The following is a 20,757-nucleotide window of genomic DNA, read 5'->3' as shown; positions in this document are numbered from 1 at the left end:
CCGTGGTTTGGTGTAGGGTGATTGGTCTCCCAATCCACCTCTACGACCAATCAACCCTTATTGCGATTGGCAAGCTCTTAGGGAAGCCAATTCAAGCCGATCGTGCAACACTTAACCAAAACCGACTCACTTTGCCTGGATTTGTATTGAGATTGATATCTCGACGCCTCCACCGGAAGAGATCATCCTCAACATCCTAGGCAAGGACACTAGGTACAAGGTGGTGTGGGAGCGTATCCCTTTGTACTGTGTGGAATGCAAACATGTTGGGCGCGTCAAGGAAGCATGCTTCACATTGAGGAAGAAAAAGGAGGAGCAGCCCACGAAGGAGCCTAGTCGACCCTCTCATACCCGTTGACCCAATCTCTGGTCGGATTCCACCCGACGGGCTTGGAGGCCAAAAAAGCCTTTGTCCGACATCCACATCCCGAACCCGGACCGAGAGACCACGTCCAGGGAGGCAACCGAGCCGAGGACAAGAAAAGAGAAGGGGGATGCGGACGAGACATCAAGAGTGAAAGCACCAACGAAGGTGCAAATCCAAGTTGATGAAGATGGGTTTCAATTAGTGTCAAACCGACGGAAAGGAAAACTGACATATACCTTTCACCAACCGCAAGGAGGTCCTCATAAAGCTAAATATTTGGAGACTCTCCTCAAGGGCAGCAACGTGGCGACGGTGTCTTTTGGGATAGGCAATGCCGAGGTGATCGATCCGGGAGGAAGTTCGACCAACCTCAATTTGTGAGGTCATTGGAAATCTTGGTTTTGCGATGCGGGTGGCATCATTCCAACTGTAATAGGGTTCGTTAAGAGTAGATAGGTGGCCACTCTAGTTGATAGAGAAGCCCTCATTGTACTCTCAATGGTCTTGGCGACTCGTCACTTTTGGGCGAGTTGGTGTTTATTTTTTATTGTCTTTGGTAATTGATAAGGCTAATTACATACATCGGTTATGTGGTGAAAAACACTTTATTTTGCTGGGTCTAACGCAGTTTTTAAATCAGGTGTGTGAAGAAGATGCTAGATCCAGGAAAAGCTGGAGGCAATGGACTAGCGAAGGAAAATGAAGGAAAGTGAGCAGAGTTGAAGAGAACAAAAATGGCTAGACGAAGGAAGTCAATAGCTGAGGGCAACAAAGACTTTATACCTTGCTGGACCCACTTCAACGCCTATAAATAAAGGAGCATGAAACACACACGATATAGATGATTTTTGCTCTCAGCTCACACACACACACACACACACTTGGGGAAATTTGGGAATTCTGGGGTAGTAAAGGTTTCTAGGGGTTCATCTTCGGAAAAAGTCAGTGGTAACACCGTCCTCTCGGAGGGCAAAGAAACAATCTGTTTACATTCAGCTTTTCGCACTTTTATTCCGTCGAACTTCATCGTTTTGGAAGTCGATTGGGTTGTTTGCTATTACCGTTATCTATGCATTTGATTTATGTCATGTTGGTGTTTATCTTGTGTTGATTTACGTTGATTCTGTGTTTTTGAGGTTTAATTTCGGAAGTTGAAAGTTATTCTCTGTTTAGGACAATTCTGTGCTTGATCTGGGAAAGAGGTTGTGGATCTGTGTTGTTGTTGTTGATCGGTGGTTGTTTGGCGAATCTGTAGCTATGGATATACTTTTGGTCGGAGTTTGTGTCGGATGCTTGGATCCGGAGTGGATTTAGCATCCGAAGTTGGATCTGAACAGGGGAATCAAGTTGTGCATAGATTTCGAACTTTCGCTCTCTTTTCATTTTACTTCGTCTAGTAGTCGCAGATCTACTTAGTTTTAAACTGTTCTTCGTTTAATTGCTTTAAATTCAGTCTGCTTCGTTTCCGATTCATGTTCCATCTCTGTTTCTACTGAAATTTTATGCAAATTGATTGGAGAAGATGATGTCGCTGTTAGTTGGTACTTTAGTTAGTTGTTTTTCAGCTTTTCATCCGTACTTTACCTTTTCAGCAAATGGTCCCCACCGTCAGTTCATTTCCCAGGTCTAGGTAATTTAGAAAATAGTTTCTTAGATCTAGTGATTGTTACGTTTTTCCAGTTATATGCATGATTTCTGTTCTGCCTAGATCTAGCTGTTAGCGTAGCAGATTTCAACTCCAAGTTTAGTTTAATTTCCTCAACCCAAAAATGCGTGGCAGCAGCCAACCCAAAAATAGTCCCGAATCCTTGAGCATGTTTAATTGCGCATTCATCTCTGTGGGATCGATCCCTACTTCCCTGTGCTAATTTTAGTATACGTGGTTGAGGGTTTTGAATCGAAATTATGTGTGTCCGACGACCGAGATCTTCCAACATTCCGTGAGTTCCTAGACCCTGTGATCTAGTGGATTCGCTGGACCTAGGAGACTTGTTATTCCTTTCTGTGCATGCAGTGTCTAAACAAGAAGAAAAAGAAAGAAGCTTCAAATGGCGTCGTTGCCGGGGATGGATGGCGTTAATTGTTTATGCGTTTGAGGATTTGGTGTAAATAGTTTAATTTCTGTTATTTTGTTTTTCTTGACAGTTTATGAACACGGGCTTCCATTCTGGAAGTTGGGCTAGTTCATTTGGGTCAGGAAACGCCCGATACAAGTGGCAAGTCAAGGAGTCTACGTCCACCGTCACTACCAAATCAGGGTTAAGGACAGTAGACTCGTTTCCGTTCGAATCAAAAAGTGAGAAGGAGTGGAACTCGTCAGGAGAAGAGGACCCGAAGTCGTCCACTGAAACAGAGCATTCCGAGACTGAGGAAGAGGACGACGTGAATATGGCACATTTAGTGGATCCCAATCCGGAGATAGGTTCACTCACCGCACATCTAGATGGTGAGCCCGCCCATGCCATAGTCTCAAACCCGCGTTGGAGGTCTATCGATATCAAGACAAATGTGTTGGGGGTTTTGCCCACATTCTCTGGATGAAGGAACGAGTGTCCTTACGAATTCCTAAACGAGTTTAGTAAGCTGTGCAGCATTCAAAAGAGGCCCAACGAGGCGACTGAGGAGGACTACCGTTTGCGTGCAGTCCCGTTTGCCCTCAAGGGGGAGGCTAATACTTGGCTATTGAGGCTCCCACCAGACTCGATCAACACATGGAAGGACTTCAAGCTCGAGTTCTTGGACTATTTTTTCCCGTCCAACAAGACAAACGCCTTGAAGAAGGAGATCCAGGAGTGCAAGCAAGAATATGATGAGTCTCTGAGCTCTTATTGGTCCCGGTTCAAGGGACTGTTGGATGCTTGTCTGAACCACAGGATGATCAAGGTAGAGACTTACTATATGTTTTACGAAGGTGCAAACCCTGAGTCAAAGGACTTGATGAATTCCTCGAGCGGGGGAAATTTTACCAAGAATAAAGCAAGTGAAGCCAGAGAAACTTTGGGAAGATTGATCGAGGCGAAGAAGGCCTGTGATAACCCGCGGAGCATTTTGAGAAGGGGATCAGCCAATGCAGTAACAGAACAAGATGACAAGAAGGTGGAAGACAGGATAGATAAATTGGAGAAAGCACTGCTGAATGCAATTGAGAAGTACAACCCTCATGCTCCATCAGAAAATGAGAAACCCCCTGGTCCAGAGGAAAGGCAACTTCAGCCTTATTATGGTCAACCTTGTGAAGGGGAATGCCAAGCCCAGGCAAATTCAATGGGAAGGTGGAATCCAGATGGAAGTTGGAACCAAGGGAGACAAAAGGAGGCCCCATGGAGGACTCACCCCAAATTTAGATGGACTGATAATGATCAAAGTCAGCCGCCCCCACTGCAGCTCACAAATTATGCACACCCTCCGGAGAGGCAGTCCAACTGGTCAGGGAGAAATCAAGAGGGGCAATTGCAACTGGGGTACAAGAATCAGGACCATACTAATTGGGCAAACAGGAATCAGAACAATCCAGGGAGCTCCTATGTGCCACCTCACCAGAGGAATAACCAAGGGAACTATCAGAATTCCCAACCAAATCACCCAGGGAATCAAGAGTCTAGAAACCAGTACAATAACCACCAAGGAAATCAGGGGAACTATCGACAAACCCAAGGACAGAACCAAGGTCAAGGATCAAATTCTAATCAATTCAACTCCAGGCCACAAAGGAGTTTGGATGACATGGTCCACGACCTAGTGAATTCACAGCAGTTCATGCAGAATAACTTGCATTCCAAAAACGACGTGGTGCACAAATTGCAAGACGCTCAGTCGGAACACAAAGCCGCCATGGACATGATGGCAAAACAGCCGTCCCAGATCGCGGTTTCTTTGAATGAGATGCGGGGAAATGAAGGAAAACTTCCTGCCACGGTCAAGCCACCCGACCGAGTAAACATTAGTCACATCACCTTGAGATCCGGGAGGGGCTATGAAGGACCGACGCTGGAAATCAACGAAGAAGAACCCGCGCAAGCAAGTAAGGGGAAGGAGAGTCAGGGAGATAGCCCTAGACCCAGAGAAGTTCATGTTCAGGATGACCTCTAGAAATGAGATTTAGGGGGACCTTTACCTCGAGCAGCTGATCCATTTTTCCTAGATCCAGAGCCTGAGTTAGTAAGTAAGGAAGGAAGCAGGGAAGCTGGCGAAACCCCAGCTGGGAGTTCCACAAATGCAGTAAAGCGGGCAAAGCCGTTTCCATACCGAGGGGAAGCAAAGAAAAATAAGGATGATACAGAGGACCTCATGGAGATTTTTAGCAAGCTGGAAATCAACCTGCCCTTCTTGCAAGCCCTGAAGATGCCTGCCTTTAGCAAGTTCATCAAGGAATTCATAGCTGAGAAAACCAAGCCGGACGGGAAGATTGTGATCGGGGAGAACGTGTCTGCTGTGATACAAAAGAGAAGGATGCCTTCGAAATGCACAGACCCAGGTATGCTCACATTACCCATTTCTCTAAGAGATATCAAAGTCGAGCATGCTATGTGTGATCTAGGGGCGTCTATAAATGTTTTACCGCTTTCAATTTACAAGAAACTGACAGGGGTTAGGATGGTCTCCACCAAGGTGGTAATCCAGTTAGCAGATAGAACTTGCATCTGCCCAGAAGGTGTGTTAGAAAATGTCATAGGCAAGGTGCATGATTTTCTATATCCTGCTGATTTCTATGTTATCAAAATGAATGATAATGAGTCTGCTGAATCTAGTGGCGTGCTCTTAGGGAGACCATTCTTGCGCAATGCTAAAACCATTATCGATGTCTTCGATAGAACAATTTGCTTGGATTATAATGGGGAAAAATATACATTTAGCATCGATGAGGGAATGAAAAGGCCTTTGGATGTTGAGAATTTGTATGCTATAGATGTTATTAACCCCTTGGTCCAAGAATATCTTGAGACAGAATTGATACAGGAACAAATTGACAACTCGGAGTTGAGCCATTTAATCGATCGAGAAGTACTAGGGTGGTGTGCAGCAATGAACACAACAGAATTGACAAATGAGGAATTAACAGAGGCCATCATGGAGTTTTGCAGAAATCCCGAGTCAGCTAGATCAAGAGGATCAGCCCATGTGGCTAGTCTGGAGAATTCTCCTGAGTCTAGGAAGGAAACATTACCTGATATTGCCAAAAAAAATCCCTTGCCCCAGGAAACGAATAACACAAGGAAGGAACTGAAGACACTCCCACCAGGCCTCAAGTATGCTTACTTGGAGGAGGATGAGGCATTCCCTGTAATAGTCAACAATAACTTGACTGAGGAGCAGGAGAAGGAACTGTTAGAAGTGATCAGGCGGAACAAGAAAGCAATAGGGTGGACCCTCTCTGATTTAGTAGGAATCAGTCCTGATCTCTGCATGCACCACATCCGTTTGGAAGAAGGTGTGAAGGCTCACCGAGACGCACAACGGAAACTGAATCCGAACATGCGAGAGGAAGTTCTGAAGGAGGTGTTGAAATTGCTCTCTCTAGGGATCATCTACTCCATTCCGGACAGTGAGTGGGTTAGTCCTGTCCATATGGTGCCCAAAATGTCTGGAATACAGGTTGTCAAGAATGACAAGAACGAATTGGTGCCCACTAGGCTGGTGACGGGATGGAGGATGTGCATCGACTACAGGAAGCTGAATGAGGCCACAAAGAAGGATCATTTCCCCCTACCCTTCATTGTTCAGATGTTAGAAAGATTGGCTGGCAAACAGTATTTTTGCTTCCTTGATGGATACAGTGGCTATTTCCAGATCTACATTAACCCAGAGCACCAAGGGAAAACCACGTTCACGTGCCCTTTTGGTACGTATGCATACCGAAGAATGCCGTTTGGATTGTGTAACGCACCAGGAACGTTCCAGCGGTGTATGATGAGTATTTTTTCGGATTTGCTTGAAGTATGCATTGAGATATTCATGGATGATTTTACCGTATATGGGAATTCGTTCGACACGTGTTTGGCCAGCCTTGACCTAGTATTAAAAAGATGTCAGGAGAAGCACCTAGTTTTGAACTTCGAAAAATTCCACTTCATGGTGATTGAAGGTATTGTCCTGGGTCACGTGGTTTCTGAAAGAGGAATATAGGTGGACAAGGCAAAGGTCGAGGTGATATCAAAGTTACCTTACCCCACGAACCAAAAAGAAGTTAGAGGTTTCCTGGGTCACGCAGGATTTTATAGGAGGTTTATCAAGAATTTCGCGAAAATCGCGCAACCGCTCACTCATTTGTTGCACAATGATGTGGAATTCGTCTTTGACGAAGGATGCAAGAAGGCCTTTCAGTTGCTTAAGGACAGACTCGTGTCCGCGCCAATAATCAGGACGCCAGATTGGAATCACCCTTTTGAGATAATGTGCAACGCGAGTGATTTCGCTGTGGGAGCTTTCCTAGGGCAGAAGATAGACGGAAAAAGTTATGTGATCTTCTATGCATCCAAGACTCTAAATCAAGCTCAGAAGAACTATGATACCACGGAGAAGGAAATGTTGGCTGTCGTTTACTCGTTCTAAAAATTCCGACCTTATCTTCTTGGGTCGAGGGTTATAGTCTTCACAGATCACGCAACAATAAAGTACTTACTGGCTAAGAAAGAGTCTAAGTCGAGGTTAATCCGTTGGGTGTTGCTTTTGCAGGAGTTCGATTGGGAAGTGAGAGACAAAAGAGGAACGGAGAATAGAGTAGCCGATCATTTGAGCAGAATTCATCAAGGTGAAACGGAAGAGGCCATACCCGATGCTTTTCCTGAGGAGCATTTGTATTATCTAGGGGATTTTCCTAGACGGATCAGTTGGGAGGCAGTTTTGGCATTAACCGGTCTAGGAGAATCCGACAAGGGGAAGCGAACACTTAACGCAGAACCATGATTTGCTGACTTATCGAGTTACTTGGTCACGGGAGAGGTGCCAAGTTCAGACGAAGTTTCCCGGGCCCAGAAGATGAAAATTATAAGCGAAGCCAAATGTTACTTTTGGGACGATCCTTACTTATGGAAGATGTGTTCGGATCAAGTGATTAGACGCTGCATTCCCGAATGGGAACAAAGAGACGTGCTAATTCATTGCCACACCTTGGTGTGTGGAGGTCACTTTGGACCAAGGAAGACAACAAGGAAAGTATTGGACAGCGGTTTCTACTGGCCAACGCTTAACAAAGATGCTTTCGAGTTTTTTCAGTATTGCGAGAGGTGCCAACAGACAGGAGGAATTTTAAGGAGGGACGAGATGCCCCAGGTCGCGGTGATTGTTTGTGAAATCTTCGATGTATGGGGGATGGACTTCATGGGACCATTTCCATCATCCTGTGGGAACACATATATATTGGTTGCAGTAGACTATGTGTCTAAATGGATAGAAGCCAAGGCCACCAAGACATGTGAATCGAAGGAGGTGGCAAAATTTCTGAAGGCCAATAGCTTCAACAGATATGGAGTTCCTCGAGCCATTGTCTCAGATCAAGGGACACATTTCTGTAACGCACCATCGAGGCTCTGATGAAGAAATATGGTGTTCACCATAGGGTATCTACCCCATACCACCCTCAGTCTAACGGACAAGCAGAAATTTCTAATCGCGAGATCAAGGCAATATTGGAGAAGACAGTTAATCCGTCAAGGAAAGACTAGAGTAAGAGGCTCGGCGATACATTATGGGCCTACAGAACTGCTTTCAAGACTCCTATCGGAATGTCGCCTTATAGGATGGTGTTTGGCAAAATGTGCCACTTGCTCGTGGGTATCGAGCACAAGGCGTACTGGGCAGTCAAGGAGATGAGTATAAAGCCTTCGGCTTGTGAGGAAGAAAGAAAGTTACAGTTACAAGAACTGGAGGAACTGAGGCTGGAGTCTTATGAGTCTGCCATGTGGTATAAGGAAAGGACAAAATTATGGCATGACAAGAATCTCAGGGTCAAGGAACTCCATGTGGGACAGAAGGTGCTCCTTTTCCAATCCCGGCTCAAGCTGATGCCAGGGAAGTTGAAGTCTAAATGGATCGGTCCATATACCATTGTCGGCCTCCGCGCAAATGGAGCAGTACAGATTCAGGGAAGTGCCTCTAACTCTGTCCTTTTTCTTGTTAATGGTCACAGAGTGAAAGTCTATAGGGATAATTCTGAGTTGTGTGTAGTGGAGGAAATGCCACTACGCGCACTCCCTATTATCACCTAGTCAGACAAGGAGGTATTCTCGATGAATTCCTGGACCAGGTAAATTGGTTGACATTTTAAATATATACACTGAACCAGGGGATCTCGGGAATACTTGAACGGAGTTGTAAATAGTTTAATTACGTTTTAAACATAGGAAAATCCAAAAAAATATATATAAAATTTAAATCTTCCAAAAATATTTTCGAAGCACCAGACTCGGTAGGAAAACCGATGCCTTATATTCTAACCTTGACCTAGGAGTCTGGCGTCTTTATATATTTTTTTAGTATAGGGTCATGGTCAGGGAAATCCGCTAGGGAAGGAGATCCTGGAGAAGGAAGTCAAGGAGGGATGGAGATAATTTGAATTTCAAATTGGCCGATATTTATGGGAGGTGTACGGTTGCTTACATCACGCCTGCAACCGCACCATCTTTTCACCAGAAAAGGCTAACCGGCATTTCTCTCTCCAATAATACCAATCGACGAAAACTGCATTTTCTCTTCATTCTCTCTACTTTGTTTCTCTCTCAAGAAACACAAACCCTAACCAAATTCGACCAAGTTCAGATTTACAGCATGGATCCAACTCAGGCAACCAGAAGTTCGCAGCCGGCGGTGTACGACGCAGTTCTGTTGGCAGAATTGACGCAAAAATTAGGTAGCGTCGAGAAGGCGAAGGAAGTCTACGCTCTGTTCTCCGCCAGCCTGATGACATCCGCGGCGGCCTTACCAACACCGACGATCCCAGCGGATTCGACGACACAACCCGCAGTTCCCCACGAAGAAAGGCCTCAAGATTCAACCAGAGTACCAGACTCTGGTTCTCAACAAGAAGAAACCGCTTCACTGGAGGCGGATAAAGAAGAGGCGACGGATGAACTGCCAGCTGACGGTGGGCGGAACGACGGTGAAACGGAGGTGGAGGCCGAACGACAAGGTAATGGAAACCCTAACTCTGAGGGTAAGAAAAAGGGGGAAACCCCTGTTCGAGAGGAAGTTACTGAGGGGGAAACCCCTATTGTGGAGAGGATTGCTGAGGGGGAAACCCCTGTTCACGAAGAAGTTGTTGAGGGGGAAACCCCCGTTTTGGTAGAGTTTGCTGAGGGGAAAACCCCTGTTTTTAAGTTGATGGCTGAGGGGGAAACCCCTATGGAGACTGGGGATGAAACCCAGAAGGATTTTAGGGGTGCGACCCCTGAACCCATGGAGGAGGGGGCGACCCCAAGTGATGTCAGGGGGGAAACCCTTATTTATATTGAGGGGGCGACCCCGATGGTGGATGATGTGGGGGAAACCCCGGAAAAGCTTGTGGAAGAAACGAACCTAGAGACTACTGGAGTACAGGAGCCCGTTGAGGAAGGGCTAGATCTGATTGTGGACCTGGTGGATGACCTGGAGGAAGACGAACCCCGGGTGGACGAGAGAGCAGAGAGGAGAAGGGTCAGGAGGAGTCTGCTTGATAAAGTAGATGATTTGGTCTATTCCGAGAAGGAGGAGTTCCCTGCCCGAGGAACAGAAGCGGAAGTGGCAGAGTATCGTCGCCTGGCCAAGAAAAGGGCAAGGAAAGGAAAGGCAGCTGCGACCCAGCCAAAACGGTCAAGGAAAGCTCCCTCCGTCGAGGAGGTTGAGGAGACCCTTTCCCCAGTGACCGAAGTTCCCTCGACCGATGAACAAGACAAGCCTACTCCTGGGTCCGATTCTGAACTTGGAGAATCTGAAGAGGTAGTTTGTCCAAGGATGTCCGGAGGTGTGGCTGACTAAGGAACTGCTGGAGTTGATGAGGCATTTCGACGATCAGAAACGGGCCACAGTGTACAAAGAGAGATGCAGTGCTGGAAAGATGGCTAAGTCTGGCAAGCAGTACTGCTCCGAGGAACTTATGACGATTGCATGTGATGAAGACTTCCGCGCATGTATATATTCAATCGGTTTTGAGTGGTTATTGAGGCACAGCCAGGAGAAGGTGCTGGTGGACTTAGCACGGGAGTTTTTCTCGACATTCCGATTAAAGAACACTTCTGACCTCGACGCAGACTCCATCACATTCAGACTTTTTAATGAGGAACATGAAATGAGCATTCGGGAGTGGTCCTTGAGAATGGGGTTATTTACCAAGGCTGAGGACGATGAAGGCATATGGAATGAGAGGATGGTTGGCGTACCGAAGAACACGCCAGGATTTAAAGTACAAGCAGCTTGGGAACTGGTTACTCACTCCAAGACAGGAGCATTCACGTCCAGCTACTCTAAGGCCTCTCACATCGAGGACAGAATCCTCCGCTTTGTTCAGACGTTTACCAGCTACAACCTAATGGGAACTGCAAATTCAGCTCTGACAACAACCGACCTTTATTTCACTTGGTGCATGGCAAAAGGCGTTAAGGTACATCTGGGTTACTGGCTGGCTCAAGCATGTCATCAGATGACAAGCAACCCTGCTCGACATATGTATACCTGCCACCTCCTAGGTGCCTACCTCCAGCGGGATATTGAAATGAAGATAGCCAAAACCGTTCCCTTGGTCGTGATGTGCGAACCCCCGGAGACTTTCAGTGTTGAGTACTTTTTCAATAAGGGGTTACTCCAAGCTCACGGCAAACAAACTTTCTTCTACACGGTAGGAGACAAGGTGAAAGCGGAGGCTGAGGAGACTGCGGAGGCTATGCCGAGTGAAGAGGTCGAGGAGCTGAGGAAGGATGTTCAGGAGGTGAAGAAAGAAATGCAAGTGATGAGGAAAGAAATGGTGAGAGAGCTTGGAGGGATAAGGAAAGAGCTGAGCGGGAGCCGTGAAGAGGTGAAGACCCTGCGGGGAAACATTGCGGACCTGGCGGTGAAGTCCGCCAAACAGAACGAGCGGATGACGGAGGCTGTGGAGCTTGTAATGAAGATGTTGAAATGGTTGGAGAAGACACTCCCCTTGACCCAGTCGAAGGCAACTCCTGGGTCCAGCAGGGAGGTCAAGCAACCAGGCCAGAGCAGTCCCTCCATCCAGCGACCACCGCACCCGCTCAAGCAAATGGTCACCCCATCCGCGTCCAAGCCAGTGTTAATCCCATCCAGATCAAAGTCCATGATGTTAAAGAAACCAGAGTCCGATCAACCAGAGCAAGAGAAGGAAGAAGAGGAGCCGGAGATGCCGGCGAAAAAGAAAGTGAAGATGACCAGACCCGGAATCCCACCCCAATCTGGCTCTCGAGGGAGCCAAACCCAGAAGTGAATCACCCCCATGACCAAGTAACTTTTATGTTCTGCTTTTCGTTATATCTGTTTTTTTATGTTTGTTGTTATTATTTGTGTCTCCGTGAATATTTGCTATATGTGTTTACCTTCTCCCACTTAGCCCAATGCTTGGACTAAGTGTGAGAAGTTTATGTTTTCTGTTTATTGTGTCTTCTCCCACTTAGCCCGTTGCTCGGTCTAAGTGTGAGAAGTTTTATAGGATTATTATTTGTTTATTGTGTGTCGAATTGACTACCTTGTTTGCCCCCTTCACGACGATGGCTTGGGGACAAGCTTGAGTGAAGTGGGAGGGGGAGGGGAGTCAATGCGTGTAGTTGTCAGCATGTTATGAGTCGTAAGTCTAGTTTTATTTGCGTCGCATGAGCTGGTGAGTATAATACGGCATGATATCCTTAGTGAAAGTAATTGAAGATAAGATGTATTTCAACTTAGAAGCCTTTTCCTTTAATAAGCCAAGTCAATCTGGACGAAGTAAGAATGATAGAGGATGTCTTAGCTTACTTAGTTGTGAGGCCCCACTATAAGAGTGAGTTATAAGCCTTAAATAACTTTGAGCTAACACATGTAAAGGGGCCGCCACTGAATGCTTAGGGAGAAGAGTCATGACGGAGAAAAAATAGGGGAATTGGGTTATGAAGGTATAAGCTGGACGAAGTCCAGAGGAGAGAAGAGGGAAATGGAAGAATAAGCTGGACGAAGTCCAGAGGAGAGAAGAGGGAAATGGAAGAATAAGCAGGACGAAGTCCAGAGAAAAAAAAAAAAAAAGAGCAGAAAAAATGATGAAAAGAAAAAAAATGAGGTATAAGCTGGACGAAGTCCAGAGGGAATATGTCTAAGGGCAGGAAACAATAGTAACCTGACCAAGTAAAAAAGGGAGAACGAAGTATAAAAGGAGAAAACTCTCATAACCCGACGCTTCAGTGGTATGGCAATAACTTATGAGAGAATCGGTCCTAACATCCCTGGTGAGGAATGAGTGATCGAGTGAATCCAACAATTGGGAAAGTAAAGGGCTATCTTGACGAACTGACAGATTGATTAGGTAGAAGAAGGGAAGGGGCCAATTTGGAGAAGTGCAGCCTGTCGGATTGACCTTAATCTTGTGGGGACGGTTGCCTAAAAGTTGAAGCTAGTTCATGCATATGTGTCTATGTGTTTTATCTTTAAGTGTTTGTTATCTGTGCATTATTTGTGTCTAGGTCTAGGAGTCTATTTAGAGTCTAAAGAGTCGGTCAGGGGATAACCGTGCTTTGATATTCGCCTTATTCTTTTTCTTGTCTTTATAATTGAGGACAAGTATGGTTTAAGTGTGAGCAGTTTGATAAGGCTAATTTCATGCATCGGTTATGTGGTGAAAAACACTTTATTTTGCTGGGTCTAACGCAGTTTTTAAGCCAGGCGTGTGAAGGAGACGCTAGATCCAGGAAAAGCCGGAGGCAATGGACTAGCGAAGGAAAATGAAAGAAAGTGAGCAGAGTTGAAGAGAACAAAAATGGCTAGACGAAGGAAGTCAATAGCTGAGGGCAACAAAGACTTCATACCTCGCTGGACCAATTTCAACGCCTATAAAATAAAGGAGCATGAAACACACACGATATAGATGATTTTTGCTCTCAGCTCACACACACACACACACACACACACTTGGGGAAATTTGGGAATTCTGGGGTAGTAAAGGTTTCTAGGGGTTCATCTTCGGAAAAAGTCAGTGGTAACACCGTCCTCTCGGAGGGCAAAGAAACAATCTGTTTACATTCAGCTTTTCGCACTTTTATTCCGTCGAACTTCATCGTTTTGGAAGTCGATTGGGTTGTTTGCTATTACCGTTATCTATGCATTTGATTTATGTCATGTTGGTGTTTATCTTGTGTTGATTTACGTTGATTCTGTGTTTTTGAGGTTTAATTTCGGAAGTTGAAAGTTATTCTCTGTTTTGCACAATTCTGTGCTTGATCTGGGAAAGAGGTTGTGGATCTGTGTTGTTGTTGTTGATCGGTGGTTGTTTGGCGAATCTGTAGCTATGGATATACTTTTGGTCGGAGTTTGTGTCGGATGCTTGGATCCGGAGTGGATTTAGCATCCGAAGTTGGATCTGAAAAGGGGAATCAAGTTGTGCATGGATTTCGAACTTTCGCTCTCTTTTCATTTTACTTCGTCTAGTAGTCGCAGATCTGCTTAGTTTTAAACTGTTCTTCGTTTAATTGCTTTAAATTCAGTCTGCTTCATTTCCGATTCATGTTCCATCTCTGTTTCTACTGAAATTTTATGCAAATTGATTGGAGAAGATGATGTCGCTGTTAGTTGGTACTTTAGTTAGTTGTTTTTCAGCTTTTCATCCGTACTTTACCTTTTCAGCAAATGGTCCCCACCGTCAGTTCATTTCCCAGGTCTAGGTAATTTAGAAAATAGTTTCTTAGATCTAGTGATTGTTACGTTTTTCTAGTTATATGCATGATTTCTGTTCTGCCTAGATCTAGCTGTTAGCGTAGCAGATTTCAACTCCAAGTTTAGTTTAATTTCCTCAACCCAAAAATGCGTGGCAGCAGCCAACCCAAAAATAGTCACGAATCCTTGAGCATGTTTAATTGTGCATTCATCTCTGTGGGATCGATCCCTACTTCCCTGTGCTAATTTTAGTATACGTGGTTGAGGGTTTTGAAGCGAAATTCTGTGTGTCCGACGACCGAGATCTTCCAACGTTCCGTGAGTTCCTAGACCCTGTGATCTAGTGGATTCGCTGGACCTAGGAGACTTGTTATTCCTTTCTGTGCATGCAGTCTCTAAACAAGAAGAAAAAGAAAGAAGCTTCAGTAATGCATTGGTGTGGTTCCGCCTTAACCCTCCACCCCTGGGGTGAGTTTAAAAAAAAAAAAAAAATGGAATGTGAGGTCCATATTATTAGTAAGAGATAATGGAAAAAAGTAAGAGAGAAATAGTGTTAGTGAAATGTGAGGGTCTATATTAGTAATAAGAGAGAAGTTGTTTTCCTTTTTTAAATGTGCTCTATTTTACGTGGACAACTAAAAATGGCAAATGTGCTCTATTTTTCGTGGACAATCAAAAATGGAAAATGTGCTCTATTTTCGTAGACAGAGGGCGTAAAAAATTGTATAAAATTTGATGTGGAATTCAATTGTTTTACATTTACTTTCAGTTTCTGTAAAGAAATGGATAGATTTAGAATAAGAAGTAGGGATGTATATGTATTTTAATAAATGCCTAAATGAGTTCATTATTTTTTTTTTGTTCATTTCTCCTTGTGCCCAGTTTATCTTATCATCTTCCGTGGATAATGAATTCAAAGCTGAAGCAAATATATATATTGCAAAAGTAAACAGATAAAATAGTGAATTGTTATGATCTAACTATTCAGTTTATAATAGAAATACAAATGAACTAGTCTTGAATTCTTTAGATCTAATATTGCAAAATTCAATCAATGATTTATTTTCATCCAAATTTTTTATTTATTAGAAAAATCATGCCATCATTGTTATTTGATTAAATAACTTTTTAATCTAATTAATTTCTACCATCACAAGAAATAAATAGAAATTATTCTCACCGACTATTTGGTATGTAAAAGAAACCCTATAACTTTGTTTGAATAAAGAATTTTTAACATGTTTGAGATTTAATATTACAAAATAAATGTAACAAATAGTGAATTATTCTCATACAATGCAATCCAAATAAACATTCACCAAAATTGCATACATTTGCTATCAATAAAATCCAAAATATATATTAATAATTTTGTATCAACTTGCTTATTTGATCAATGAGTTATTCCTGAAAAGATTTGATCATATTTTTTTTTATAAACTTGGTCATTTAATCAATGATCTCACCAAAAGATTTGATCATAGCAGATTCAATCTTAGTCTACTACGTGGCAGGCTTGCTTGCTTATGTATCGCAGATTGCTTGATTATCTCTAATTTCATATCGTATATTACTTGAAACCATATGCTGAGTTGCTTGCCTATGTATCACAAAATGCTTGCCTATGTATAGCAGATTGCTTGTCTAGATTATCATTTTAATTATGGTGTCACCATAGTGCTCTGATTTCGTATCCCAAATTGCTTGGAACCATATGCCGATTTATTTGCCTATGTATCGCAGATTGCATGCTACACGTTTAAGACTGATGTTACCTTAACGCATATATAGGAACTATACTTGTTATTTTTGAAGAAAATGCTTCTCTTTTCACACTCACTGTGTGCGATTTTCACATAGTGTGTGTGCGATTTTCACACAGCTTTGTTCTCTTGCGTTTCTTCTAGATTTCGTCTCTATTGTTCGATTGTTTTCTCCCTTTCGGCGCCTGGATCCTTTCGGAAAGCTTTGGTGAGTGCTAGGTGCTGGGGTTTTGGGTTTGGCGGGTGTAGCTGGGAGGCGTTGGGTGTTTTTCGGGGCTTCTCTGGTTTTGGCTTCGGTATGGCGGAGGTTCAAGAGGGGGTGTCGCTGATTGGGGATTTTTCTCCGTCAAGGGAGGGAGAGCCCCTGGCACTGCGAATTGGTGTTGGTGAGTCTGGATCTCCTAGCTTCAAGCAGGCTCCGAGGAAGATGGCTCTGCGATCTGTATCTTCCCGTGGTCGTCCGGCTAAATCGAGACCTAAATCTCCCCTGCTGAGGATGGCAGAGATGAGAACGGGCGGCCTACGTGGTAGGGCTCTGAGGCAATCGGGACTTAAAGTTCTGGAGGGTCGTACCCCTCAACCCCTGTCTTCAACCCCGGAATGTGATGATTCTAATGATGCTTTGGTGGAGGTTATGGAAGGGGTGCATGGAACTGGGGTTGCTGGGGTTGTCTCGACCCCCAGAGATAGCTCTGCAGATGGTGGCTCTCCCCCTTCGGTGCAAATTCCAACAGGAGACCTCTCTGATCACGCTCTGGATTTAATCTCTTCCCAGCCTTTACATGAGATGGGGTTCATTGGGGAGCAGATTTCTTCGGTGTTGTTGCTAGAGGCAGGTTGATAATTCGTATTTTGAGCCTTGGTTACTGGTCAGTATGTCGTGAAATGCATGTATTATATGCAAAAGAGTTGCTCAAGTGTGCAGGATTAAAGGATCCAAGTCAGTAGGAGACGATTCAGGTGACGCAAGTGAAAAGGGCGCTAGAAGGGTGCAATACTGACCAGGATGCATGCCAGAGAAAAGGCTCGAGATGGAGAAGAAGGATAGCTGGGATGATCATTAACAAGGGCATAAAAGTCAAAACTTGAAGGAAGTCTACCCTAAAAAGCAAGGGTAAGCCTCCCTATAAAAGAAGCCACTTGGAGAGAGAGAAGGAGTTCGAAAAAAGTCCAAGCACCACACTTAGTTAGAATTCTCTCTAGAAGATTAGTTCCTTCAGCATTACCCAATCTCTCGTTCCTCGCCACAGCTATGGTCACTTGACGTCCGAGAGTCTGCCGAAGAAATCATCGATCCACCGTTTCAGCCAGTTGCCGTAGTAGTATAAGCAGTATCATCGCCTGGAATGGCCAAATAATCGTTATTTTGCTTTCTAGTTTAATTTTTACTTGTTTTCGTCGTTGGTTTTGTTGCAAACACTCATCGCTGTTGCGTTTTGAAGTACTTTGTGAAGTTCCAACGTTTTAATTATGAAGTTTCTATTTCGTATGTCGCTTTGGTTCGAGTTTGCTTCATTCTGCATAGGAAAGTTAGATCTAGTTGTTGCCTTTAATTTCTAAGTGCTTTCTTACCTGGAGTTGTCGATTTGAAGTTGTAGTTATGTTTAATCAAATTTTTGTGCATGAGTTTCTGTTCTGCGCCGTGATCACCACCTTGCATGTCAAATCAGTAGAAGTAAAATTGCAGTTTCATCGTTTATTTTAATTTTGAGCATTTAATCAATGGATCTTGAGTTTGAGGTTATGAATCTGAAGTTCAGTCATGGTGATTGTGTTTATCTGATTTTTGTTAATGCTTGGTGAAGAAGAAAATGTCAAAATCAACTTTAGTTTGAATCACTTTACTTTTAAGTTACTTTTGCTTTTGTTCCCTACTTTTCAGTTGTACTGTCCAGACCTGTCAGAGAGCCACCCAGCCACCAGATATACCTTGTTGTCTAGATTTCCTCTTTTAGTAACTGTCTACTTTTCATATGCCTCTAAGACACCTTGTCCCCTATTTTCACGAACACCATCACATGCCTGTTATTTTCACGCCTACTAGTCAGTAGAGTACCATCTTTATTTCTTGCCTAGGTAAAATCTCAACCCAAGCGTGGTAGCTAACCAAAAAAACACCCAGGAAAGTCATCGCATTTATCTAAACGCGTCCATCCTTGTGGGATTCGACCCTTACCTCCACAATACTAGCCAGTAGAAATGGGTTGAGGAAACTTGTTTGAAGCCAGGTCTCGGTTGTCGTACCAACGACTCAGCTGGGTCTGGAATATCTCCCTGATCAGTTGGATACACTTCAAATTACATACGAAAACCGAATACACAGAAAAGACCTAAAAAGAGACCCTTCAAAATGGCGCCATTGCCGGGGATGGATGACGTTCATACTTGTTATTGTGTGTGATCTTTTTGGTATACATACTGTTAATAATTTTCCTTTTCTTTTTGTTTTCAGTTTATGAGATTTGGCTCGGCTCCTGGCCAGTGGAGACCAAGGATACTTCCCCGTGGAACAATACTCGTTATCACTCGTTCTGGCCTGTCGACAGCACTGTCCGACCTAGGCACGAGTAGCGACGAGGAGAAAGAGGAGCTAGAGTACCAACTCCCGGAGCTTCCACCCCAACCAGTAAGAACACTAGTGAGAATGGCTGACCAAGGTGAGGACGATCCCGAGCTCGCAACATTTACCGCACATGCCGACGGAGATCCCCCACAAGGCATAGTGGTCACCCCAGGCCAGACCGCCTGTGATGTGAAACCCCACGTGATTGCAATCCTACCGACGTACTGTGGGAAGAGTTACGAGGGACCATACGAATTCTTAAATGAGTTCTGTAAAATCTGTAATGCGCAGAGGCGGCCAGCGGGAGCAAGCGAGGACGATTACAGACTGAAGGCCCTACCTTTCGTCCTAAAGGGAGAGGCCAACACTTGGTTCATGCGCCTGCCAGCCGACTCTATCAATACATGGGCCGATTTCAAGTCAGTTTTCCTAGCCGAGTTTTTCCCGTCTTCAAAGACAAGTGCATTGAAGAGGAAAATATTGTGCATAAGGCAAGAATATGATGAAACCCTGAGCGAGTACTGGGAGAAGTACATGAGTCTTCTGGAGTCATGCCCCAACCATCGCATGAAGGAGATAGAGGTGCACCACACTTTCTATGAGGGGATGAACAAGGAAACCAAGGATCTGGCGAATTCATCGTCTGGAGGCGATTTCACCCAGTTGAGAGTAAGTGAAGCCAAAAAGGTGTTACGCAAGCTGTTGAATGCGAAGAAGACGTACGACAACGCAAGGGATGGGTACAGCAGAGAAAGGGTAGCAAGTGCTTCGGCTACTGACCAGGAGGAGCGGATGGATTTGAAGATGGAGGAATTAAAGAAGGAATTGCTGACTGCAATCAAGCAGAACACTCCACCACCTTCTCCGACTGGAGGCAAAGAGGCCCCAGAACTACCATATAACCAGCCGGACAACTCGCCAGATGTGGAGCAAGCAAATGCCGCAGGATACTACAATTCCAACGGCAATTGGATTCAAGGGTAGGCAGAGGGATGCACCGTGGAGGGACCACCAAAATTTTTGATGGGGAGATGGAAATCAGAATCAAAACCAAAATCAGGCTCCAAATCAACCCAACCCCCACCCGAACCAAAATTCCAACCGTGGCCCAACAAACCCTGACGACCAGTCTAACTGGGCAGGAAGAAATCAGCATCCTCGGAACCAAAACCCTCAAAACCAGAACCCGAACCCTGCCTATGTGCCACCCCATCAGCGAAACAACCAGAACCAAAACCAGAACCAATTTAACCCAGGGCCTCAACATAACAGCCACAACCAAAACCAAAATCAGTACCAGAACAACCACGACCAGTACAACCCTCCTGCCCAGTATAATCAGTACCCACATAACTAAAACCAACAAAATTTCTCGGGCTACCAGTCAAACCCACCACCCCAGTATAACCAGCACCAGGGCTCGAACCAATTCCATCACCCAAATAGGTCGAGGAGGTCCATGGAGGACATGATGGGAGAGATGCTTGCCTCGCAGCAAAGCATTAAAAGCGACTTGCAGTCCAGTAATGAAACAATGCAAGGAATGCAAAGTGCCCAGAAGGAGCATAGGGAAAATATGGATATGATGAACAGGCAGTTGGCCCAGCTCGCTATCTCGGTTGGCGAAATGAAAGGGAACTCAGGGAAACTCCCATCTACAGTCCATGTTCCTGAAAAGGCAAATGTGAGTAAGATTACACTGCGGTCCGGAACATCCTATAATGGACCTCAACTCAAGAACCCTATTAGGGAATCTAGTAAGGAAAGGGTGCTGAGCGACACCATCTCAGCGGAAGAACTCAAGAGGCCTCTGCCTCAGATGGAGGATCCGTTCTTTCTAAACGAGAAGCCTACTGCGGAAGGAAAGGAGGGAGAAACACAACCTGGAAATGAGCAACCGGAAGGAGCAATGCCCGCATCGGAACCTCAACCCCAGGAGGAACCAAGGGAAAGTCCACAAGGACTAACTGGAGAAGCTAAGGGAGAAAAACCGTTTCCATATCGGTTTGTGACTAAGAGGAAGAAAGAAAACCCTGTGGATTTCATGTCAATTTTTGGAAAGCTGGATGTCACCATACCATTCCTCCAGGCCGTGAGAATGCCCCCTCTGGGGAAATTTATAAAGGAATTTATAGCCGGAAAGGCCCAGGAGGATGGAAAAATCATGGTGGAAGGAACAGCGTCAGCCATTGTACAGGAGAAACTACCTCCCAAGAGAGCCGACCCATGTATGTTTACTTTACCCATAACAA

At 44.7% G+C, this 20,757-nt stretch overlaps 1 pseudogene; it reads left to right on the top strand.

Annotated features, from left to right (window-relative positions):
• The first annotated feature begins 6,319 nt into the window (after positions 1 to 6,319).
• LOC148923141 (uncharacterized) overlaps positions 6,320 to 20,757 on the top strand; it is a 118,707-nt pseudogene continuing 104,269 nt past the window's right edge.

This window comes from Salvia hispanica, chromosome 6 (assembly GCF_029641045.1).
Source record: "Salvia hispanica isolate PSC_SH4W2 chromosome 6, Shi_PSC_v1, whole genome shotgun sequence".
Lineage (NCBI taxonomy): Eukaryota > Viridiplantae > Streptophyta > Magnoliopsida > Lamiales > Lamiaceae > Salvia > Salvia hispanica.
Note: the sequence above shows the minus strand (reverse complement) of the source record. Positions and strands in the feature narration are given on the sequence as shown.